General features: G+C 38.5%; 1 protein-coding gene across 10 annotated transcripts in view; it reads right to left on the reverse strand.

Annotated features, from left to right (window-relative positions):
- Positions 1-18,581, reverse strand: part of ENOX2 (ecto-NOX disulfide-thiol exchanger 2) — a 237,387-nt gene that overhangs the window by 135,510 nt on the left and 83,296 nt on the right. The window lies entirely within an intron of this gene.

Consider the following 18,581-nt stretch of genomic DNA (forward strand, 5'->3'; position numbering starts at 1 on the left):
ACCTAGAAATCTAACTGTAGAATTGAGGCTACCGGAGATGGAGCATGAGAGGGGATGGCAGAGTGTGGAGAGGGCCCACTGAACTATGGCAGAGAATTATGGGTGCCTTGGTGGTGGGTGTGGCATGGTGAAATCCATGTAAAGTGTCATTCTATACCTCTGAATCATACACAGTATTACAACCCAAAGTTAGCTCAATTAAGAAAAACCAATAATAAGAAGAGAGTATGATTTAGTAGGTAGAGTGAGGGGGAGTTATGGCCCAGGTTTGGGCAGTGCTAATTCTTTCCTCCTCAAATGGCATCAGAAACATGGTCACTTTACTAGTTGCGGCTGCACCACATAAAACCGCTAGAGGCATTTTCTACTCTCCAGGTCTTACACAGGTCAGTGAGGGACCAGCAGAGAGAGTTTCTTAACTCCTCAGCAGCACTTGGAATTTCAAATGTTTCAATTAAAACTTCATGAAATGCTGAATCCGAAGCTTTGTTAAAGTCCAAAGTTAGGTGACTCTCCTAAGCCTTTTATCTACCGGTTCTCTAATCCTATCAAAAGAGAAATCAAGTTGGCCTCTCAGGGCTCATTCTTTAACCCTCAATTTTTCTAGGGCCTGCAGCTATAGAATTCTTGAGGCAATGTTGTGAGATGTCAGTAAAAGGCTTGGAATCCAGTCAGTTAAAGGTCAATGAAGTTTCAGTACAAAGCATGCTAAGGCTCTAACAAAATGACGTTTTTACATTATTGTTTTAATAAAAAGCATCCCTAGGCTAATGTTTTCAGCCTGAATAACAAGTGCCATTTCTCCAGCAATCAGACTCCATTTGGAACGCTTCCATTAAATGTCTTCTGGGACTTGTCAAACATTCCTTCCTTGCATCAACTGAGTAACTAAGTGAAAGGATGAAAACTTGCTTCTGGATCTTGAGTCCACCGCTCACTGCATCATATCCATGTCCTATTAAATCGGTGCCATGACTAGAAATAAAGATATGAATATCCAGAGCAGTGTATTCGGAAATACTCAGTTATGATCGAGGTGATTTTCACAGACTACATTTGGGTATCATTTTCAAAGTAAGATCTTTCTGGCACTCGAATGGTCCCAGAGAGTCAAAGATTAGTATATTACCCAAAATTTTCTTGGCATTTCTTTCTGCAGTTTCACACTGATCAAAATAAATTCCATGGGAGATAGAATGGCCTGGTGGAAGCAGTAGTGCCTCTAAGCCTGGTAGATTAGGGCTTAAATATTGGTTCTCTGTCCTTTACTAGCTGAGTAGCTTTGGGTAATTCATGTAATCTCCCCTAGTACTAGTTTCATCATGTGTAAAAGAGAATGATAACATTGCATAAGGTTGTTGCAAAGGCAAACAAAAATACAGAATCATGATCAGATCACCTTATTAATTTATGTGAGTCATAAGTCATATATAGGGCTGCAAACTAAAGATATTGCAATATAAAAATAAATGGAAAGAATATTCATTGACATGGAAAAATAATCACTATAATGCAAACTTCAAGAGCAGGTTATAAATGAGCATACACACTATTATTCTGTCTAAATATGTACATATACAGACATACAGGTTTCAAATAAATAATAGATTGGAATAAAAAAAATAAAACATAACCTAACTTTTTCCCCTGCAAATTCTTAAGTTTTTCTAAGGAGGATCTCAGCTCTTTCTCTCTTTCCCTCTCTTCTCCCTTTTGTTGCAGCTGTTTCCTCCTTCTCCCTCTCACTGCCTGCTCCTGTCCCGCTCCATCCCCCTCCCCCTGCTCCTGCTCCTCTCCCTCTGCTACCTGCTCTGTGCCCATCACCATGTCTGATGCCTGGAACAGAGTGGGCATTGGTTGAGTGAATAAATTAATACTCAATAGGATAGGAATATGTGACTCATTCTTAGGAACTTATGCACTTAAAGACTTGACAGATGATAATGAAGAGCTAATGCCCCAACTTCAAAGTTCTGATTACTGACTGTATCAACATTTCTTAGAATAATCAAGTTTTAAATGCATCTCTGTCATTTGCGTACTATATTGCAAGATGGTGAAATCCTGAGTAAATGGAATGCTCAGGGATTTAGCAGGTTCTGATTAATGATGGTTAATCAGAAAAAAAATGTACTTGTTTTGTTTTGCTCTTGGTAATTTTACAGAATAATACATTAGTCCATATCACTGCCTTTTAAAGTAGAAAACTGGATTTTACAGAGCTCATGGTCTATAGAAGGCGGCTGATAACAGCATCTAACTTACTGAACTGTTAAAATGATTAAAGGAGATCATGTATGTAAAACACCCTGCACCACATCTGGCATAGAGCAGATGCTCAGTAAATATTAACTGCTACTGTTGTTACAACTTTGGGTTTCTATTTTTAATTTCTGAATTGTCAATGCACAATGTGAGAAGACTAGGCTGAATTTGTCCTGATCCATGAATATACCTTGCTTTCCTTATTGAATCTTTCCATTGTTGTTTATACCTTCTTGTAAAAGTTGAAGTTCAGGGGGGAAAAATCTGACAAACTAAAGGCATTTCGTAATAGGCATTGGATTATAATCAAGCCTGCCTTTTGTTTAGTCCCAGATGATAACTTTAGGGATTTAGGTATTTTGTCCCTCACACTAATGTACAGATGTCTGTGGGGCAGAGAATTAAGAGTGAGATTTGAGTACTCTCTCCGTAGCCTCCTCATATGTGATCAAGATATGCGAAAATCCTGATAATTCAGGGCACCATCTCAGGCCTTCTTTCTTCCAGGGAAAGATCTCATATCAACGAGAGATATCACACTGTGTAAGCCGATTCACTGAATACAAATCCACATTTTATATTATATCCAGGACACAATGCAGTCCCTAAAGATATGTGGTTTGAAAGCAAGGGTTATAGAAATAGCAAAGTCCTAAGACACAGTGGTGAGGCCTATCTACTTTATTGTATTGTTTTATTCCTACCGTAAGCCAGCAGTAAATAAACCAATAAATCAGTAAATGCTTGCAGATCTTTTTCTGTGTCATGTATTTATGATCCATGTCTGCTGCTATTTTAAGTAAAACAGTCCTATTAAAACAATGTCAGTGTTAAAAAGAAAACTGCACCTTTAAATTAAAAAAATCTTGTTGCTAAAATTTCAGTTATGACACATATAAACTATGAGCAATTACAATATTGTGATTCTCATCCAAATTAGAGAATTTATCTTTAAGTCTCTTATGGAAGCATTTCCCAATTTTTTTTTTTTTTGCATTTCCCAATTTTTAACTGGACACGATGAAACTGGGGAATATTAAACTAGGAATAATCTTTTGGAGCCATCCTAGTTCATTCTTCTATGCAGTGTGGAACCTCATCTATAGAATTCCTGACCTAAACATGGAGGGGAAAGGAGCGCTTCTTAGTCTGGAGGCCAGACTTATGCCCCTCCAGGATCAGCTTACCCTTCTAAAAACTATCATTTGTTCTATTAGGGTTGCTTTTATCTCCTCCAAACTGCCTGTGAAGCAGGATGCATTTTGTGTAATTGTCAACTTTCTTATTGTCCCTAAAATGAGCACATGGGAAGTCTAACTTTTTAAGGGTTCTACTGACAATCACTACAAGAAATCAAATGAGGGAGTCACAGACAACTAACAGAGGAAAATCAGAAACTTTCCAGTAATATGTTTCTTATAGCCCTTGCCCTTTTATTCGGAGGATGAATTTAATAAAACTTGAACTTTGCTCATTCATTCCTCCTTACATCTTGTCTGCTCACTGCCAAACACCACAAAATGTACAGCTTGTCGAATGGAAAGCACAAATTGATAAAATAAAAGGAAAACAGGTAATAGGCCTTAATGATAGAGCTTCCTGCTATCTTGTAATCTCATCTAAAACCCAGGAGACTGGTTTAGACAGCTGACCAGCTGCTATTTTGTGTTGTCTCAAAATAGTTTTTCTGTCTCCCTATCACACAGGAGTCTCCTTTAAAAAGGACACACACAAGGGAAGGGTGGGGGTGGAGTCTTTGGAGAAAGACATTTCTTATCCTGTGGAACCAGGAGATCAAGCATCTCAGGATGAAGAGCGGTTCCAGTGAATCCTCCAATCTGCAGGTCAAGACTTTCTACGCAAGGATGTCTGCCATAAAGATGCAAATGTTTCCTGAGCTTTGAGGAAAACACTGAAGAATTTTCATGATTCTTGTGAAAGAAGATCAATGATCTCTTTGTGCTCAGCTGCTGTAGTAGTTATGGTCACAATTCACTTCACAGAGCTTTCCACTATCAGGTCAAATGAGGACTAACCTTCATGATGCAATCTAACACTTTTAATGATTGCCCCAGGATAAAGGACCAAAAGGTGACCCGGTGGGGCCCTGCTAGTTCTTATTTGCAGCTGTGGCCCACAGACTTAGGTGGTACAGAAACACATTATCTTCCCTGGATTAGTTTCCTTTATAAGAAAATGGTTACATTCTGAGAAACCTGATAAATTCAATTCAAGGCAGCAATCTCCAGACAGACAGTTGTGTCAAAAAAATAGAATATGAGTTTTTGACAACAGAATAATTTGTCTATAAAACAAATTTACACTTTGAGTCCTATTTTCTAATTGTTTAAAATCAGATCTGGGATTCTGGGTGAGGGAAAGGAGAGGAGAGTCTCCAAATTAGTTTTTCATTCAAACCATTTGAACTAACTAACTAGGAAGTTAGGATAATGACCAGGCCCTTAACGAGCAGGCTGGTGTTTTGGCGCCATTTGTTCATCTTGGGGAGCCTCCATTCACTCCTTCCTCAGTCTAGGTCTGAAACCTCTGACACCACATTTTCAGCTCTCACCACCCAAACTGCTCCACGGGCTACTTCTGAAGGAATATTTATAAGGTGTAAAAGAGCTGGACTGCAGTATCACTCCCCAGCCACAGGGGTTAGTAGCCAAAACCAAGGAACACTTCTTGTTCCAAGCCTTAGCTGATGTCAAACACATGAAGCCTACTTTGTCAATTCTGTGAGTCCAACGTTGTGTATAACTGGCTTAGCTGAAGCAGGGTAATTACAAAAGATTACCGGATGAGGGAAGGCAAGTCACAAAGAAAAGGGGCATGGTCCTCTCTTGCTAAGGGGCTGGCTGGCTTGCATGGTAGCAGACAGAAGAGAGAAAACAGAGCATGCGTGCGTCCCCCTTTTCAAGGTCTGATAATGCTCACAGGCAGATTTTCATTGACAGTGATCCTTCAGGGACTTCGAGTGACACCCCAAACATCTGGTCCTTTCCAAGCCTTGCTTCCTACTATGCCCCAACCTGTCTTCTACCTTAACACTTCTTGGGCCCCGGGTTTCCCTGGGAATCTTATGAAATGCAGATTTTGGTTCAGTAAGTCTGGGTTGTGGTGTGCTCATCTAACAAGCTCCCTGATGCTGCTGCTCTCACCCATGTGAGTGGATGAGAATGACACTAAAAAAATGGGATTACCTAGCACTTAAAATTCACGCCGGTACTTTCTGACCACCACGTCTTTGTGACCTGCTGCTGCTCCTCCACCTTCTTCTTGATTCCCAACCTTCAGAACACTGCACTTCCGTTAGGGTTTATGGCAGATGCTACTTCTTCCTGATGCTTTTCCTTATCCACCTCCACCGGACACAAAACGTTTGCACAAGAGTACAGCCACCAGGGAAGTACCATTCACTGCCCGCTCAGAATGTGCCTGCTTTACAGAGATACTACTCTACAGTCTAGATACTATTCCCAGTTTACAATGAAGAAAGGGAAATGCACAATGTTTTAAGTACACTTCCCAAGGTCATGGAGCTAACAAGCAGTAGAACAAGGCACTTGAGCTTTTAAAATTCTAAACTTCTAAACCACTATTCCTTTTTTTTATATTATTACAAAAGTTTATTTTTATATCATTTTGCACATTTTCTTTTCCATCTCGATTGTAATCCCTGCGGGTTTCCCACCACCAAATCACCCATATGCCACCACCATAGTCCCGTGCATTTCCCTCCCTTCCCCCCCACCCCCGTTTTTGATCCCATTCCCCACTCCACCCCCACAAAATGTCTCTGGTATATGGTTGTTCATTATTTTTGTTATTTTCTCGCCTGGTCCATTATACTCCTGCTATGAGTGAAACCATCTGGTATTTTTCTTTCTCTTTCTGGCTTATCTCACTAAGCATGATCTTTTCCAGCTCCATCCAAGTTGCTGCAAAAGACATGTGTTTCTCTTTTTTGGTTGCTGAGTAATATTCCATTGTATATATGTACCTCATCTTTTTTTTTTTTTTTTAAGATTTATTTATTTATTCATACAGAACTGGGGTACAGGCCAGAGATGCGGAGGGTGAGAGGATTCACCAGAGACAGAGTGGGGTGCAGAACAGGCAGATCAACGAAGCACACTGCTGAGGGGAGCAGCGGGCGGGTCAGGAGAGGTCTGCCGCGCCATGTGGTCTCCTCCGGGGGCAGGCGGGAATCGAACTCATGCGGAAGTGGCTTAAGCTTCTTAGTGCTGCGCTTTAACCCGCTGCGCCACCAGGGAGGGCCAGTACCTCATCTTTTTTATCCAGTCATCTACTTTTGGGCATTTGGGCTGCTTCCATGTTTTTCCAATTGTAAATAAAGCAGCAATAAACATGGGGGTACAAGTATCTTTTTCAATCAGTGTCTAAACCACTATTCTTAATCTTCCTCAGATCTTAATCCATAGACTTCCCCTGTGCCTTTTATAATACACCATTATGTTACAATTCTTTGGGAATTTGTCTTATTTTCCCTTCCCTCCTGCCTTAACTCACCACCAAGTTTAAACACTTTGAGGACACTCTTTATGTGCATCCATCTCAGTCTTATTTTACTCTCCCTTCTGCTCCCCTGTTCCATGTGTGGCACAGTGCCCCCACACAATTATCAGCACTCCAAAATGTGTACTGAACTCAACTCAGCATCAACTTTGGGCACAATAGCTATGTTTCCCACTCTGGATGTGAGACTGACCATCTAGACCAGATGCTGGGGCTGATATGAAAGGAAGAAGAAATGTTTTGGGGTTCCTTCTGCATTTCTGGTATCCTGTCCATCCAAGGATCCTAGAAGACTCCTTGGGGTAGAGTGGAAGACTATGATCCACTCTGCATAACTTCATTTGCCCCCAAGAGCTAAGACAGTCCTTCCACTAACACTGTCGTTACAGGGCAACACTGATATGAAATGGGTTGGGCTGACTGTGGGTCCTCACCCATGTCCTAAAAGGGACTTATCATAAGGCTCATCTATAGGCACACACAAAAGGTTAATAAAGAGTTTATTTACAAAAGAAGGGAAATGAAGAAATGAATAACTTACGAGGGAGAAAAGAGGGAGATAATTTGGTGATTGTGTCCTACTACTTCTGCTGAGGAGGAAACCCAATAGCACACTGAGAGCCGGCAACAACCAAGAAACCCCAAGGCCCACATGTCTGGTTATATGACAAGCCTGGCTGCTTAACTCCACTCTCAGGTCCCAGCATCCTCCCTTCAGTAGTGATGACATTATGAGATTTGTAGCTCTTGGTGTCTTGGCTCTCTTTGGTGTCTGGAGTGGAGGTGGAATCCATAAAAACTATTTTGGGAGTTTTCTCAGAACATCCTTTCCCCTAACAATATAAGAAAACACCATTAAGGAAACCCCTATCTATGTTACTTCTTTTAATAGTCCTGTGTACGCCAGGTTACAGACTCCTGCTTTACAAGCCACAGTCAAGAAAAGGTCATGCCTTGAGAAGTGCTGTCCCATCCAGCCCCCATCAGCCACATGCAGCCATGTAAATACAAGGTCAAAGAAAGCAAAAGGAAGTAAAATGAAAAACTCAGCTCTTCAGTTGGGCCAGTCACATTTCACAAGCCCAATGGTGACTCGCGGCTGGTGGCTACTGCCCCGCACCAGGCAGAAAGTTTTACCCATCAGTGCTATTCTGGAAAATTAAGTGTGAGAATATATGTTTAGGGTGTAGAACATATTAGACACTAAATCAGAATTAGTGCCCTTCTAAACCAACTGAGGATTTACAGATCTTTGCCTCAAAATAGAATTTAAAAATTTGAGGTTTGATTCTTAGGCCCCCAGATTCCATCCTCTTTATGACTTGGAAGATGCGAGCTTTGCATCTTTCTTGCAGATAATACACAGTAATCAAAGTAAATCATTAATAAATAAGGCTGGCAGTAGTCAGTGACTGCTCTTCACTTGCACAATTTTGGGGAGACCGTATTTGTCACCACCTTGAACTTTCCAACAAGAAAGAAGCACACTTCCCCCTTACAACTGAAACACCTCCACCCAATGCGTTAATGACACTCGCATTCAGACGGTGCTATGTTATTAGAACACTGCTAACTGTGACACTAAAGCTGGAACAGAGGGCTATTTCTCTCAAAATTCTTATTTTCCTACACTCAGAATTTTCTCTGTGCTTTTCCTGTGAGGCTGACATCTCCCAGGCCTGGTAAAGGTGAATTATTTGAGAAAAGTCTGAACTAAATCTGTTAAGGTGTTTCAGTTCTGTGAGCAGAAAAGCAAAATACTTATTCAACTTCAAGAGGAAGAACTCTTCAGGGTTCTTTTCCCCTGCACAATTTAAGGCTTGGGAAGCACAGTAAAGAATCACATTCCTCAATAAATATGAAGTTTAAAAAAATGTTGATTTTATAGAACAGTTCAAAGTGACAGATGGCAGATGGGTGATCTATCATTTTCCTTAGGATAAGGTCTGGCAGTCTTCAGAGGAAATGGGAAGAGAAAGTCTTACTGTCCTGTAGTTTAGCCGTAGGAACAGTTATAGCAACTACCTTTCTCTCTACATCTTTGGGGTAAGGGGATTAGAAAGATGGTGATTCATCAGAACCTGCTCTGAGCTGGCTGTAGGCACACTGCAATTCCCGTTAACAAATTTTCCCCTTGTGTGACAGGCACAAGGCAGGTTCCTAACGCACTGACCATTAGATTATCTGTTTCATACTTACCTGAGATTGTCCCCAGAGATACTGTGTTATGGGTGCCTGTCTAAATAAAATAAATAATTGCAGATTTCTGTGCCTGAGGACAGAGAGTTATTCTGCTATTGAAATTGGAGTCTATCTTGTCAGATCTGTAATGAGATCTTCCCTTCAGGCTGATTGATTTCATAAAGCTGAAGTCATTATCAAAAGCAAGCATAGTTCTTCCTGAAGAAACCACTCTACTGGTTTTGAAAACTCGCTAGTCAGCTGGATCTGATCAGGAGCCTAGGCTGAGCCAGCCCTTTTAGTAAGAACAGTTACTACAGAACACACCAATTTCCACTAATAGATTCTTAAGACTCCGATAAATAAGTTGTAAACAAGACTCAGCAAAATAATTTCACTTCAAGTGAGTGAAAATTGAAGTAGAAGTCAGATAATCTGCATTTCAGTGTAAGATCCTTTGAAGAGGCAAGTGAGAGCTGAAACTCCTTCGGTGTTTGGAGAGTTAATCTTATCAATGAATGCAAAAAGGGTATTGCTATCTTTTAAGACTGATGTACTGCATGAATACCATTTATAGCTTTGTTTTTCCAAAATGTACACACTAATTTCCCTAGATTTCCTTTCTTCGTTCATTCAGCCTTCATTAACTATTTATCCAATCACTATGCTACAATTTTAATTATCTCCTAATTAACCAATGATGAGTTTGTAATTTAGCATTCCCTAAAGATAGAACTACATAAATACAGTAAATCTTCGTTTACATGTTCAAAATTTGTAACCTCCCTCCTTTCCCCCAAACCATTAATTTTGCTATACTGTATCATTAATGTTCTGGGGTTATGCTTTCTGCATTCCTAATCTTGGATCCCCATTTGGACTCATTTTTCAAGAATGTATGATAAACAACTCTGCTGTTGGCTGTGAAATTAAACACACGGGAGAAGACAGAGATTCCGGTAATATGATAATGCATCTTTATAGATTTATCCCGCCCCAATAACAATTCCACCTTAGGAGTATCAATACAGGGTGTTGACAAGCGATTAACTCCTTTAGAGCTATTCCTAGGCTGAAGTCAAATCTACTACAAAGAAAACTAGAATCTACTCTTTGAGAGGACAACATGCCTGTAATGGAAAAAGGCTGCAAATAAATAAATAAATAAGAATAACTAATCTGTGTTTGAAACAAGATTTACTATTGTTGTTGTATGAAAGAATAAATAGGATCTGATTTTGCTTCAGTTTAGAGTCTAACTGAGGTATTCACTATGTACTGGAATGAATGAATCAATTAATTAACATTGACAGATAGTCTCTCTCCTTATTCATTCAATTAATTCCAACATTTCTGTGTGCCTGACAGTCTGCTAGGCAGGCCCTAGGACTTCAGGACTGGATAAGACACGGTTTCTTCCCTCCAGCAGGTCACAACCAAAAAGACAGGCAGATACACACAGAGAAAATCTAACTCAAATTATTGTATCAGCTTCCTCTCTTGCCACTTCCCCCACCAAGTACCCTATTTTTTTACAATGAACTTCTCAAATTCTTCAAACATGCTATGCCTTTCCATGTCTCTGTAATCTCCTTTTTAAAAACGCCCATTTTTTAAATGATAACAACACTCAACATGACATCTACCCTCTAATCACCATTTTAAGTGTATGATATAGTATTGCTAACTATATGCATGCTGCTGTACAGCAGTTCTCTGGAACTTATTCGTGGAGCACAATTCAAATTTGATGCTTACTGAATAGCAATTTTTCACCCCCACTTCCGGCCTTCCACTACTGGTAACCATTGTTCTACTCTCTGGTACTAGGAGTCCGGCTATCTTAGATGCCTTGGCTAAGTGAAAGAGTTGTCCTTCTATGATGGCTTATTTCACTTAGCGTAAGTGAAATATTCCTGCATGTGGCAGAAATTCTTTCTTTTTAAAAGACCTAATAATATTCCATTGTATGTCTATATATTATTTATCCATCCATCTGTTGGACATTTGGATTGTTTCCATATCTTGACTAGTGTGATTAGTGCACCAATGAATCCTGGGTGCTAATATCTTTTAGAGATCCTGGTTGTTAATTTTTTTTTTGTTAGTTTCTCCATGTGGGAATCCTATCCAGTAATGCATCCCATGATGTTTCAATTAAAGAGGACAAATATGACTGTGATATTTATAGCCTAGATGTGTGGTTGGCTAACTGATCTAGGTTTGTGTAATTATACTCTACAATGTTCACACAATAACAAAAGTGTCTAATAACACACTTCTCAGAACACATGCCTGTGATTAAGTAATGCAAGATTATAACACATGATAGTTTGATTTCTAATTTTTTGAGGCGCCACCATATGTTCTCCATAGTAGCTGTACCATTCTGCATTCCAACCAAGAGTGTTCAAGGATCCTAATTACTCCACATCATCACCAACACTTGCCATCTTTTATTTTTTAAAAATAGTTATCCTCCTAGGTTTGAGTGTTATTTCCCAATGATTAATGATTTTAAGCAACTTTTTATATACCTGTTGGTCTTTTGCATATCTTCTTTAGAAAAACATCTATTCAAATGCTTTGCCAATTTTTTTAATTATCAGAGTTTTGTTTTGTTCTGTGCTATTGAATTGCTTATATATTTTAGAATTAATATCTTATTTTCTTCTATTCTGTAGGTTCCTTTTCCCCGTGTTGTTTCTTTGCTGTGCTATACAGTGTTTTTAGCTTGATGCAATAATACATGCCTGTGCTTTTGGTGTCTTATAAAACCACTGCAAAGGTCAATGTCACAGTGCTTTTCCCTGAGATTTTCTTCTAGGAATTTTACAGTTTCAGGCCTTACATTTAAACTTTAATTCACTTTGGGTTGATTTTTACATATTGTGTAAGCTAAGAGTCCAAGTTCACTCTTGCATGTGGACATGCAGTTTTTTCAACACTGTTTGCTAAAGAGATAAGATAATCTTTTTCCCATTGTGCATTCTTGGCATCCAGGTTGAAGAACAACTAGCAGTATATGTGTGAATTTGTTTCTGGGTTTTTTATTCTATGCTCTGTACAAACCATTTCCTCTGCCTGAGCTACCATTTCCCCTTTTCTCAACCTGGAGAGATTTTACTCAACCTGTGAAACCCTGATCAAACGTTACCTCTTCGGTGAAAATTTTCTAATTTCCACAAGCTCTCTCTACATGAGTAAGTACAGAGAGACAAAGAGATTTTTATTTATTTGTTTTTTAACCAGAGCATTCATTGAAGGACCTTGGGGTTCGTTCTGGATGTTTGTGGGTTTGTGTATGTGGATATGGATATTATGTGGATATGTGTATTATGGATAGAGGGTTGTCAACATCTGATCTATTCCTTGGAAAGTTAATTCTGCTGGCAGGATGAAGGATGCATGAGAGGTGAGAAGGCATCAGAGGCAAAGACATAGTTAGAATGCCACAGTGATACAGTGAGCAGATGTCAATACTGTCACCTCAATCAGTGCCAATAGGTAGGAAGAAGTGAATGGATTTCAGAGAGATCCCCAAAGCACGATCATCTGTATTTGGTGCTTGATTGGATCTGGAAGTTGAGGGAAAAGAGAAGAGTCTGAGATGACTCCATTCAAAACTCACAGCCCTGAAAATCTTGCAAGGTTTATGAGCTTCACTCTGAGAAAAAGCACAATCCATTGGAAGACTATCCACAAGCTAAACTGCAAAGTAAAACCTCTTCCAATCTCTATTGACATAAAGCCTGCCAGGAAACACCAGCAAATGGTTGCAAATGGTTTACACTTGACCTTTACTATGTACACTTAACAAAGCCTGTCAGAAGATATCAATTCATCCAGAAAACAGATAAAGTGTAATAGTCTAAGAGGCAGGATAACATACTATTGGGCTAAAGAGGCAGAAAAAACATTTCAATAATAGGTTTCTGATTTGGTTTATTTTGTCTACAGCATTCACTGACAAAAGTGTCTTTAAAGATCAGGAATACTTAATAGATTCTTTCTCTTTCTCCCTTCATAGTTCTCCCTCCTTTCACCTGCTTACAAACAGCTCCTCAAAATGGTCTTATTAGAAAATCCTGCATTTTAATAGTAGTTGTCTTGTGGTTATTATAGTATGTTGGATTAAGCTGACAATTCTCCATTTAGACATACTCAAAGAAAGCTTGGAAAAATTAATGCTACATTGTTTTTCTCCCTGCCAAAGAATACAGGAATGTAATTGCCTCCCAGAGAGGAAGCACTCTAATCATCTTTAACTTTGAAGTAAATTCATTTCAGGCAGATGTTTTGAGACAAACAATTGACAGAGCAAACAGGGGCTCCTAAGAGGTGTTAAGGGATAGACTGAGTTGAAAAGAATGTCATAGTCAAAGTCAATTCCAGGTCCAGGAAGCTTTTTGACATAAGAGTTTCTCTGCAACAAAATAGCATTGTAAGGAGATGGCCTCAAGCTACATTGTGGGAGAGGGGCCTTAAACACTGCACCCATTTTTACACCTAAGAGTTCTAGTCAGTACAGAGGCACAAGTGTACAACACAATGAGTCTAATTAATCAGTAAAGGAAGCTGTTGTACAAAGTAAAGTCAAGGCATGAAAGCCTAAGGACTTCCCAAACTGCCTTCAAGAAGAATCTAGGAGTGGAAAAGACTTAAACATTTTCTCAGTCCAACTGAGAGCACCGGGATTCTGATGTTACTCATGTTTGGAAAATCATTTCAACTTTCACTCCCTCTCTAACTGAATCCATTTCCATTGTGATTGTTTGATTTATGAGCCCTCGCTACCCCCACCTTTTTATTTTGGGAACATGCATCCCTGAAAACCGATTTTAATTGGTAAATTTATAGTCTTGACCAATGTTGAGCTCAGAATTTCCTGGAAATTGGGCACTTGCATGGGTAGATGGTAGGAAAAAGAAAAAAATAGCAATGAAGACCTGACCAGGCAGCCTGGTTTCCTGGGTGGATGCTTGAGCTGAGCACATAGCAGTAGCACAGCAAACCATTTCAAGACACCCCCTTTGGGCTTCTAAAACACAGTTGATTTCTGATACACATGTGACTCAAATCTGATCTGCTACAAGGCGAGCAGTGCTAGAAGTAGCTCACATTCTGCTTTTCACCAGTTGCTTCCTACCTCAACCCAGTCCCTGATTCATAGATTTCTTAGGAGTGACCCAGAAGAGACTGAAATTTCAAGGCAGTGAGTCTTACCACTGGTTACATAGTAATACTGCCTGGAGAACTTTGAAAAATACCAATGCCTGAATCTTACTCCCAGAAATTCTAATTTCATTGGTCACAGTGACCAGTGAGAACCTAGCTTTTATTATAATATTTATTTATTTTTTAATTGAAGTACCATTGGTTTACAATGCTGTTAGTATTTCGGAAGTATAGGGTCTTCTCCTTCAGGTGTAGTTACCATAGTGCATCTACCACCGGAGCACCCACAATGTTAAGCACAGAGCACAGAAGCATCTGGTATTTAAAAGCTAATGGGGGTGAGATATTTAGGCTGCCTCTAATATGTTGCCTTCTGGCTACTATAAATAAGAGAGAAATAAACATTCCAATACTTAAAAAAAAAAAAAGCTAATGGGTGCCTGTAATATGCATCCAGAAACTGAAAATGACTGCTCCAAATGGTGCAAACTATTAGCCACTGCCCAAAGGGGTCTGTTTTTTTTGTTTTGTTTTGTTTTTTAAGTTAAAGCTACCTAACACTTAGTGGGTATGCTTATTTACTCATTACTTACAATATACAGGATATGCGTTATAATAAGGTTAGACATATAAACTTGTCCAGTTTATAATGCTTTTAGGGGAAAGATGGATAGACTGATCAGAAGGGTTATTGTATAAAATTGTTAAGTCTTGGATAAAATGTAGGCAAATTATAATTCTACCAGTGTGTCCCTTTCCTTGCTGGAGATACCAGCTAAAATATGTCAGGAATATTGTTACCTGCTCTCTTTTTTAAAAAATTCTTTTTAGTACTGATATTTTAAAATTATGCATTATCTTATATCATGTTTCACTATTTTTCACATATAGTACATTTTCTCATCTCTACATACTACCCTATTTTACTTCTTTCCCAATTTGGATTCCTTTTATATATTTCTCTTAATCTAAATGTTCTAGCTAGGACTTCCAATACTATGCTGAATAGTACTGGTGAGAATGGACATCTTTGTCTTGTACCAGATCTTGGTGGATTTTCACTGGTGAGATCACTGTTAGCTGTGGGTTTGTCATATACAGCCATTATTACATTGAGGTGTGCTCCTTCTATCTCCAAGCGATGGAGAGTTTTTATTATAAACAGGATATGGAGTGTCTGTATCTGTTATATTTTTCTTTCTGTATGTCGACATGGTGAATTACACCAACTGATCTGCAAATATGGAGCCATCTGCAGGCCCCTATGATGAACCGTACTTGGTCATGATCTGTGATCTTTTTCTAGCTTCTTATTACCAAAGAATGATTCCAAACTGTCTTTAGAGACTGATCTCACATCTCATAACCCTCAGGGTGGCAGGCCACTTACCTCTGCCCTCAAGTACATCACTCATCACTTCACTTTATGTTCAACTGTCATGAAGCATCTACAAGACTACATTTAATAAAATCAGTCTTTAATGTGTTTTGCCTTTAGCAAACTTCTCACCTATTCCTCAAGGATTCCATTGAACTTTAGGAAGAACCTGGTCAAATGTAAAGAACATGCAAAAACACAATTAAGTGTAGTGAGTTGGCAGGCCACACAGACACAGGCTCTGATCTCTGTTCTTTCATCAAACTTGGACAAGTCATTTTTCACTGGGATTTCCTCATCTGAGAAATGAAAGGTGAACTAAGTGATCTCTAAACTTGGAGTTTAACAACAACATAACAAAACTCTAGTGAAAGACATTAATAGAAACCTGATAAACAACTCAGGAAAACGGATGGATAAATGAGAGGAGGGAGGCCTGGAAGAACGCCTTCCTAGGAGCACATACACAAAAGTTAGTAACTGTCAGTAAGTGACTTTGTAGTACTGCAGTTGTAACACCTTTTCCTCCAAATCAAATCATTTCCAACACTGGTTCCCAAAAAAAAAAAAAAATCACGTAAGAATTTTGCTAATTATATACCAGAACTTGTATAGAAGCACACAAAAGGTTTTTTCTTAATGAGATATTTTAAAACCAATATATCTTCTAAGTAACTTGTTATCAAAAATATTATTTAAAGCACAAGTTTGGAAGTTCAGAATAAAAATTTAATGTTGAAATGCTAAAAGCATGTCCAGCATGTTAGGAATAAATTACCCTAATTGTCCAAAGCTTTGCTCACATATGAGATATTTCAAAATGTAATGATGTAATGACAAAATTCCTGTCTCCTTCTGCCAAAGTTATAGGAACTACTATTAAATCCAACCACGGTATTTGTGTACACATAAGAGCGAGCAGCAATTACAATCTAGAGATATTTAAAATATAATCTTTTTATTTATTAGTATTGTTATACAGCAATGAGCATTCAGAAAAAAACTAATCAGTGTGCATTATGCAACAATCAGACAAAATACTCCTAATCCTCTGTCATTCTTTTTCCTTGGCCCCTGGGTACTCATTAAAGGTTAATTTATTTAAATCTCTCAAACATTCATTTCAATCTACTTTAATAAACTAATGAATCTTTGGAACTTTGCCTAATCAGCTTATGTTTTCTATTTTAATACATCTACAAAATGTCTTTTTCCTAAGCTTGTTCTTAATACTTGTCTTCCCTCTTGGAGATAGGATTGTGCTTCCATAATAATCTGATTTGAACATTTGGTGACACCTTTACAACCTCATCCAACATACAGAAAATGGCTGTGGCTTGCTGAGTGCCCTTAAACATAGTTGTATTTTAGGGGATAGTGAACTGATGTACATGTAGTAAGATAATAATTCTCTAAAATGAAACGGTCATTTAACAGTTTAGTAGGACTGATCATTACATTAAAGCAAAGATTCCAACAACTTTGGTGCTAGTCAAATGCTATGAGGGCATATCAGTGAAACAACTACACTCTAAATACTGCAAACCAGAGCAATGCATGGGACGTGCCATGTGGCCTGGCAAATAGAAGTGAAGTCTAGAGAAGTCTTTGAAAGAGTAGTATCATAGAAAGAGAGTCAAGACTCGAACCTTATAATCTCTTTGACTGCCATGTTAGAACTTTTAATAACTTTGAGGACTCTCATATTACCATCTTTAAGTTCAACGTTGTCAGATGGTAACCAACATTCCGGTGTGAATCTCTACACTAAAATGCCTAAAATGTAAGTATTGGAGCACGAGGACATTATGTCTACACCTCAGAATAACTTACATTATTATAGAGTCTTACATCCTACTAGGCGCCTTCACAGAGTTCCTATAATGTTGTGAGAGTTAGTGGCCTTGGTTTGTAGATGAGAAAACTGCAGCTCATGGGAGCTTCAAGGATTCCCAAAGTAATAACATGAATATGTGGATGAGCTGGAAACCAGATGATTTAATTAAAAATCTGTGCTCCTATCTCACATGGCCACATCTGTAGGATGTGTGTTGGGACAAATATTTTTACTGATGTATATGGTTCACTATCAACAAAAGGAAAAGTTTAAATATTACTTCCAAGGTGTTTTTGTAAAAATAAATCAAAATGATTTCAAATGTTATGATAAATTATTTAACACAAAGTATATCTTCATGATATTGTAGTGTAACTTAACCACGCCTGTGGTCTGAATTTTAGTATTTACATTTCTAATGGAAGTAGATGCTTGACTCTAAGTTATTCTGTTAAAAGTTTTCAAGTTCATGGATGATTTGGTGATGGGAAGTCCACGGGGATTACAACTGAGATGAAAAAACACATAAAATGATGTAAAAATAAAATATTACATTGTTTAAAAAAAAGTTTTCAAGTTGTCACCTCCATTTTTCCAAATAGTAACTCTATAGAATTTCCTTTCAAAGTTCATTGTTCATTCTTTACTCCTCAGTTCACACATTCATTCATCCAATTGTCTGGATGACATTTATGGAATGATTACTTTGAGCTAAACAGCAAGACAGATGTGGGCTCTGTATGATTTTCCTGGCTTATTTTCTTAGACTAAGAGCTCCTTGAAGACAGGAATCTTGTCATTCAGAAACGAATCCAAGTCAAGTTGTAGAAAATCACTTAAAAAATTTTTTTTGACAGTGAGATTTCTGGCTCCCCCTGCCACCCACATGGTCCTCTAGACATATGGGAGCTAGAAGAAGAAACAACAGAGTCTGCTTTTCAAGTCTGACCTTTGAATAATGACTATGGTTCTCCTATCTGAGCTTGCTGCCTTTTTACGTCACAGACAACAAAATGATTTGGCTTTGAATGGCAATGTATCTGTTGCTGCTTCCCAGATATCTTTTAGCAAATAGCATTTTTTTTTGGTGGTTCTTCTGCCCTTCAGCATAGTGGTAAACTGTATTTTTTTTTAAAGATTTATTTATTTGTGCATACAGAACTGGGGTCCAGGCCAGAGGCTCAGGGGCGGCGAGAGGCC

The sequence above is a fragment of the Condylura cristata genome, unplaced genomic scaffold, assembly GCF_000260355.1.
Source record: "Condylura cristata isolate star-nosed mole 26May11 unplaced genomic scaffold, ConCri1.0 scaffold00019, whole genome shotgun sequence".
Taxonomy (NCBI): Eukaryota; Metazoa; Chordata; class Mammalia; order Eulipotyphla; family Talpidae; genus Condylura; species Condylura cristata.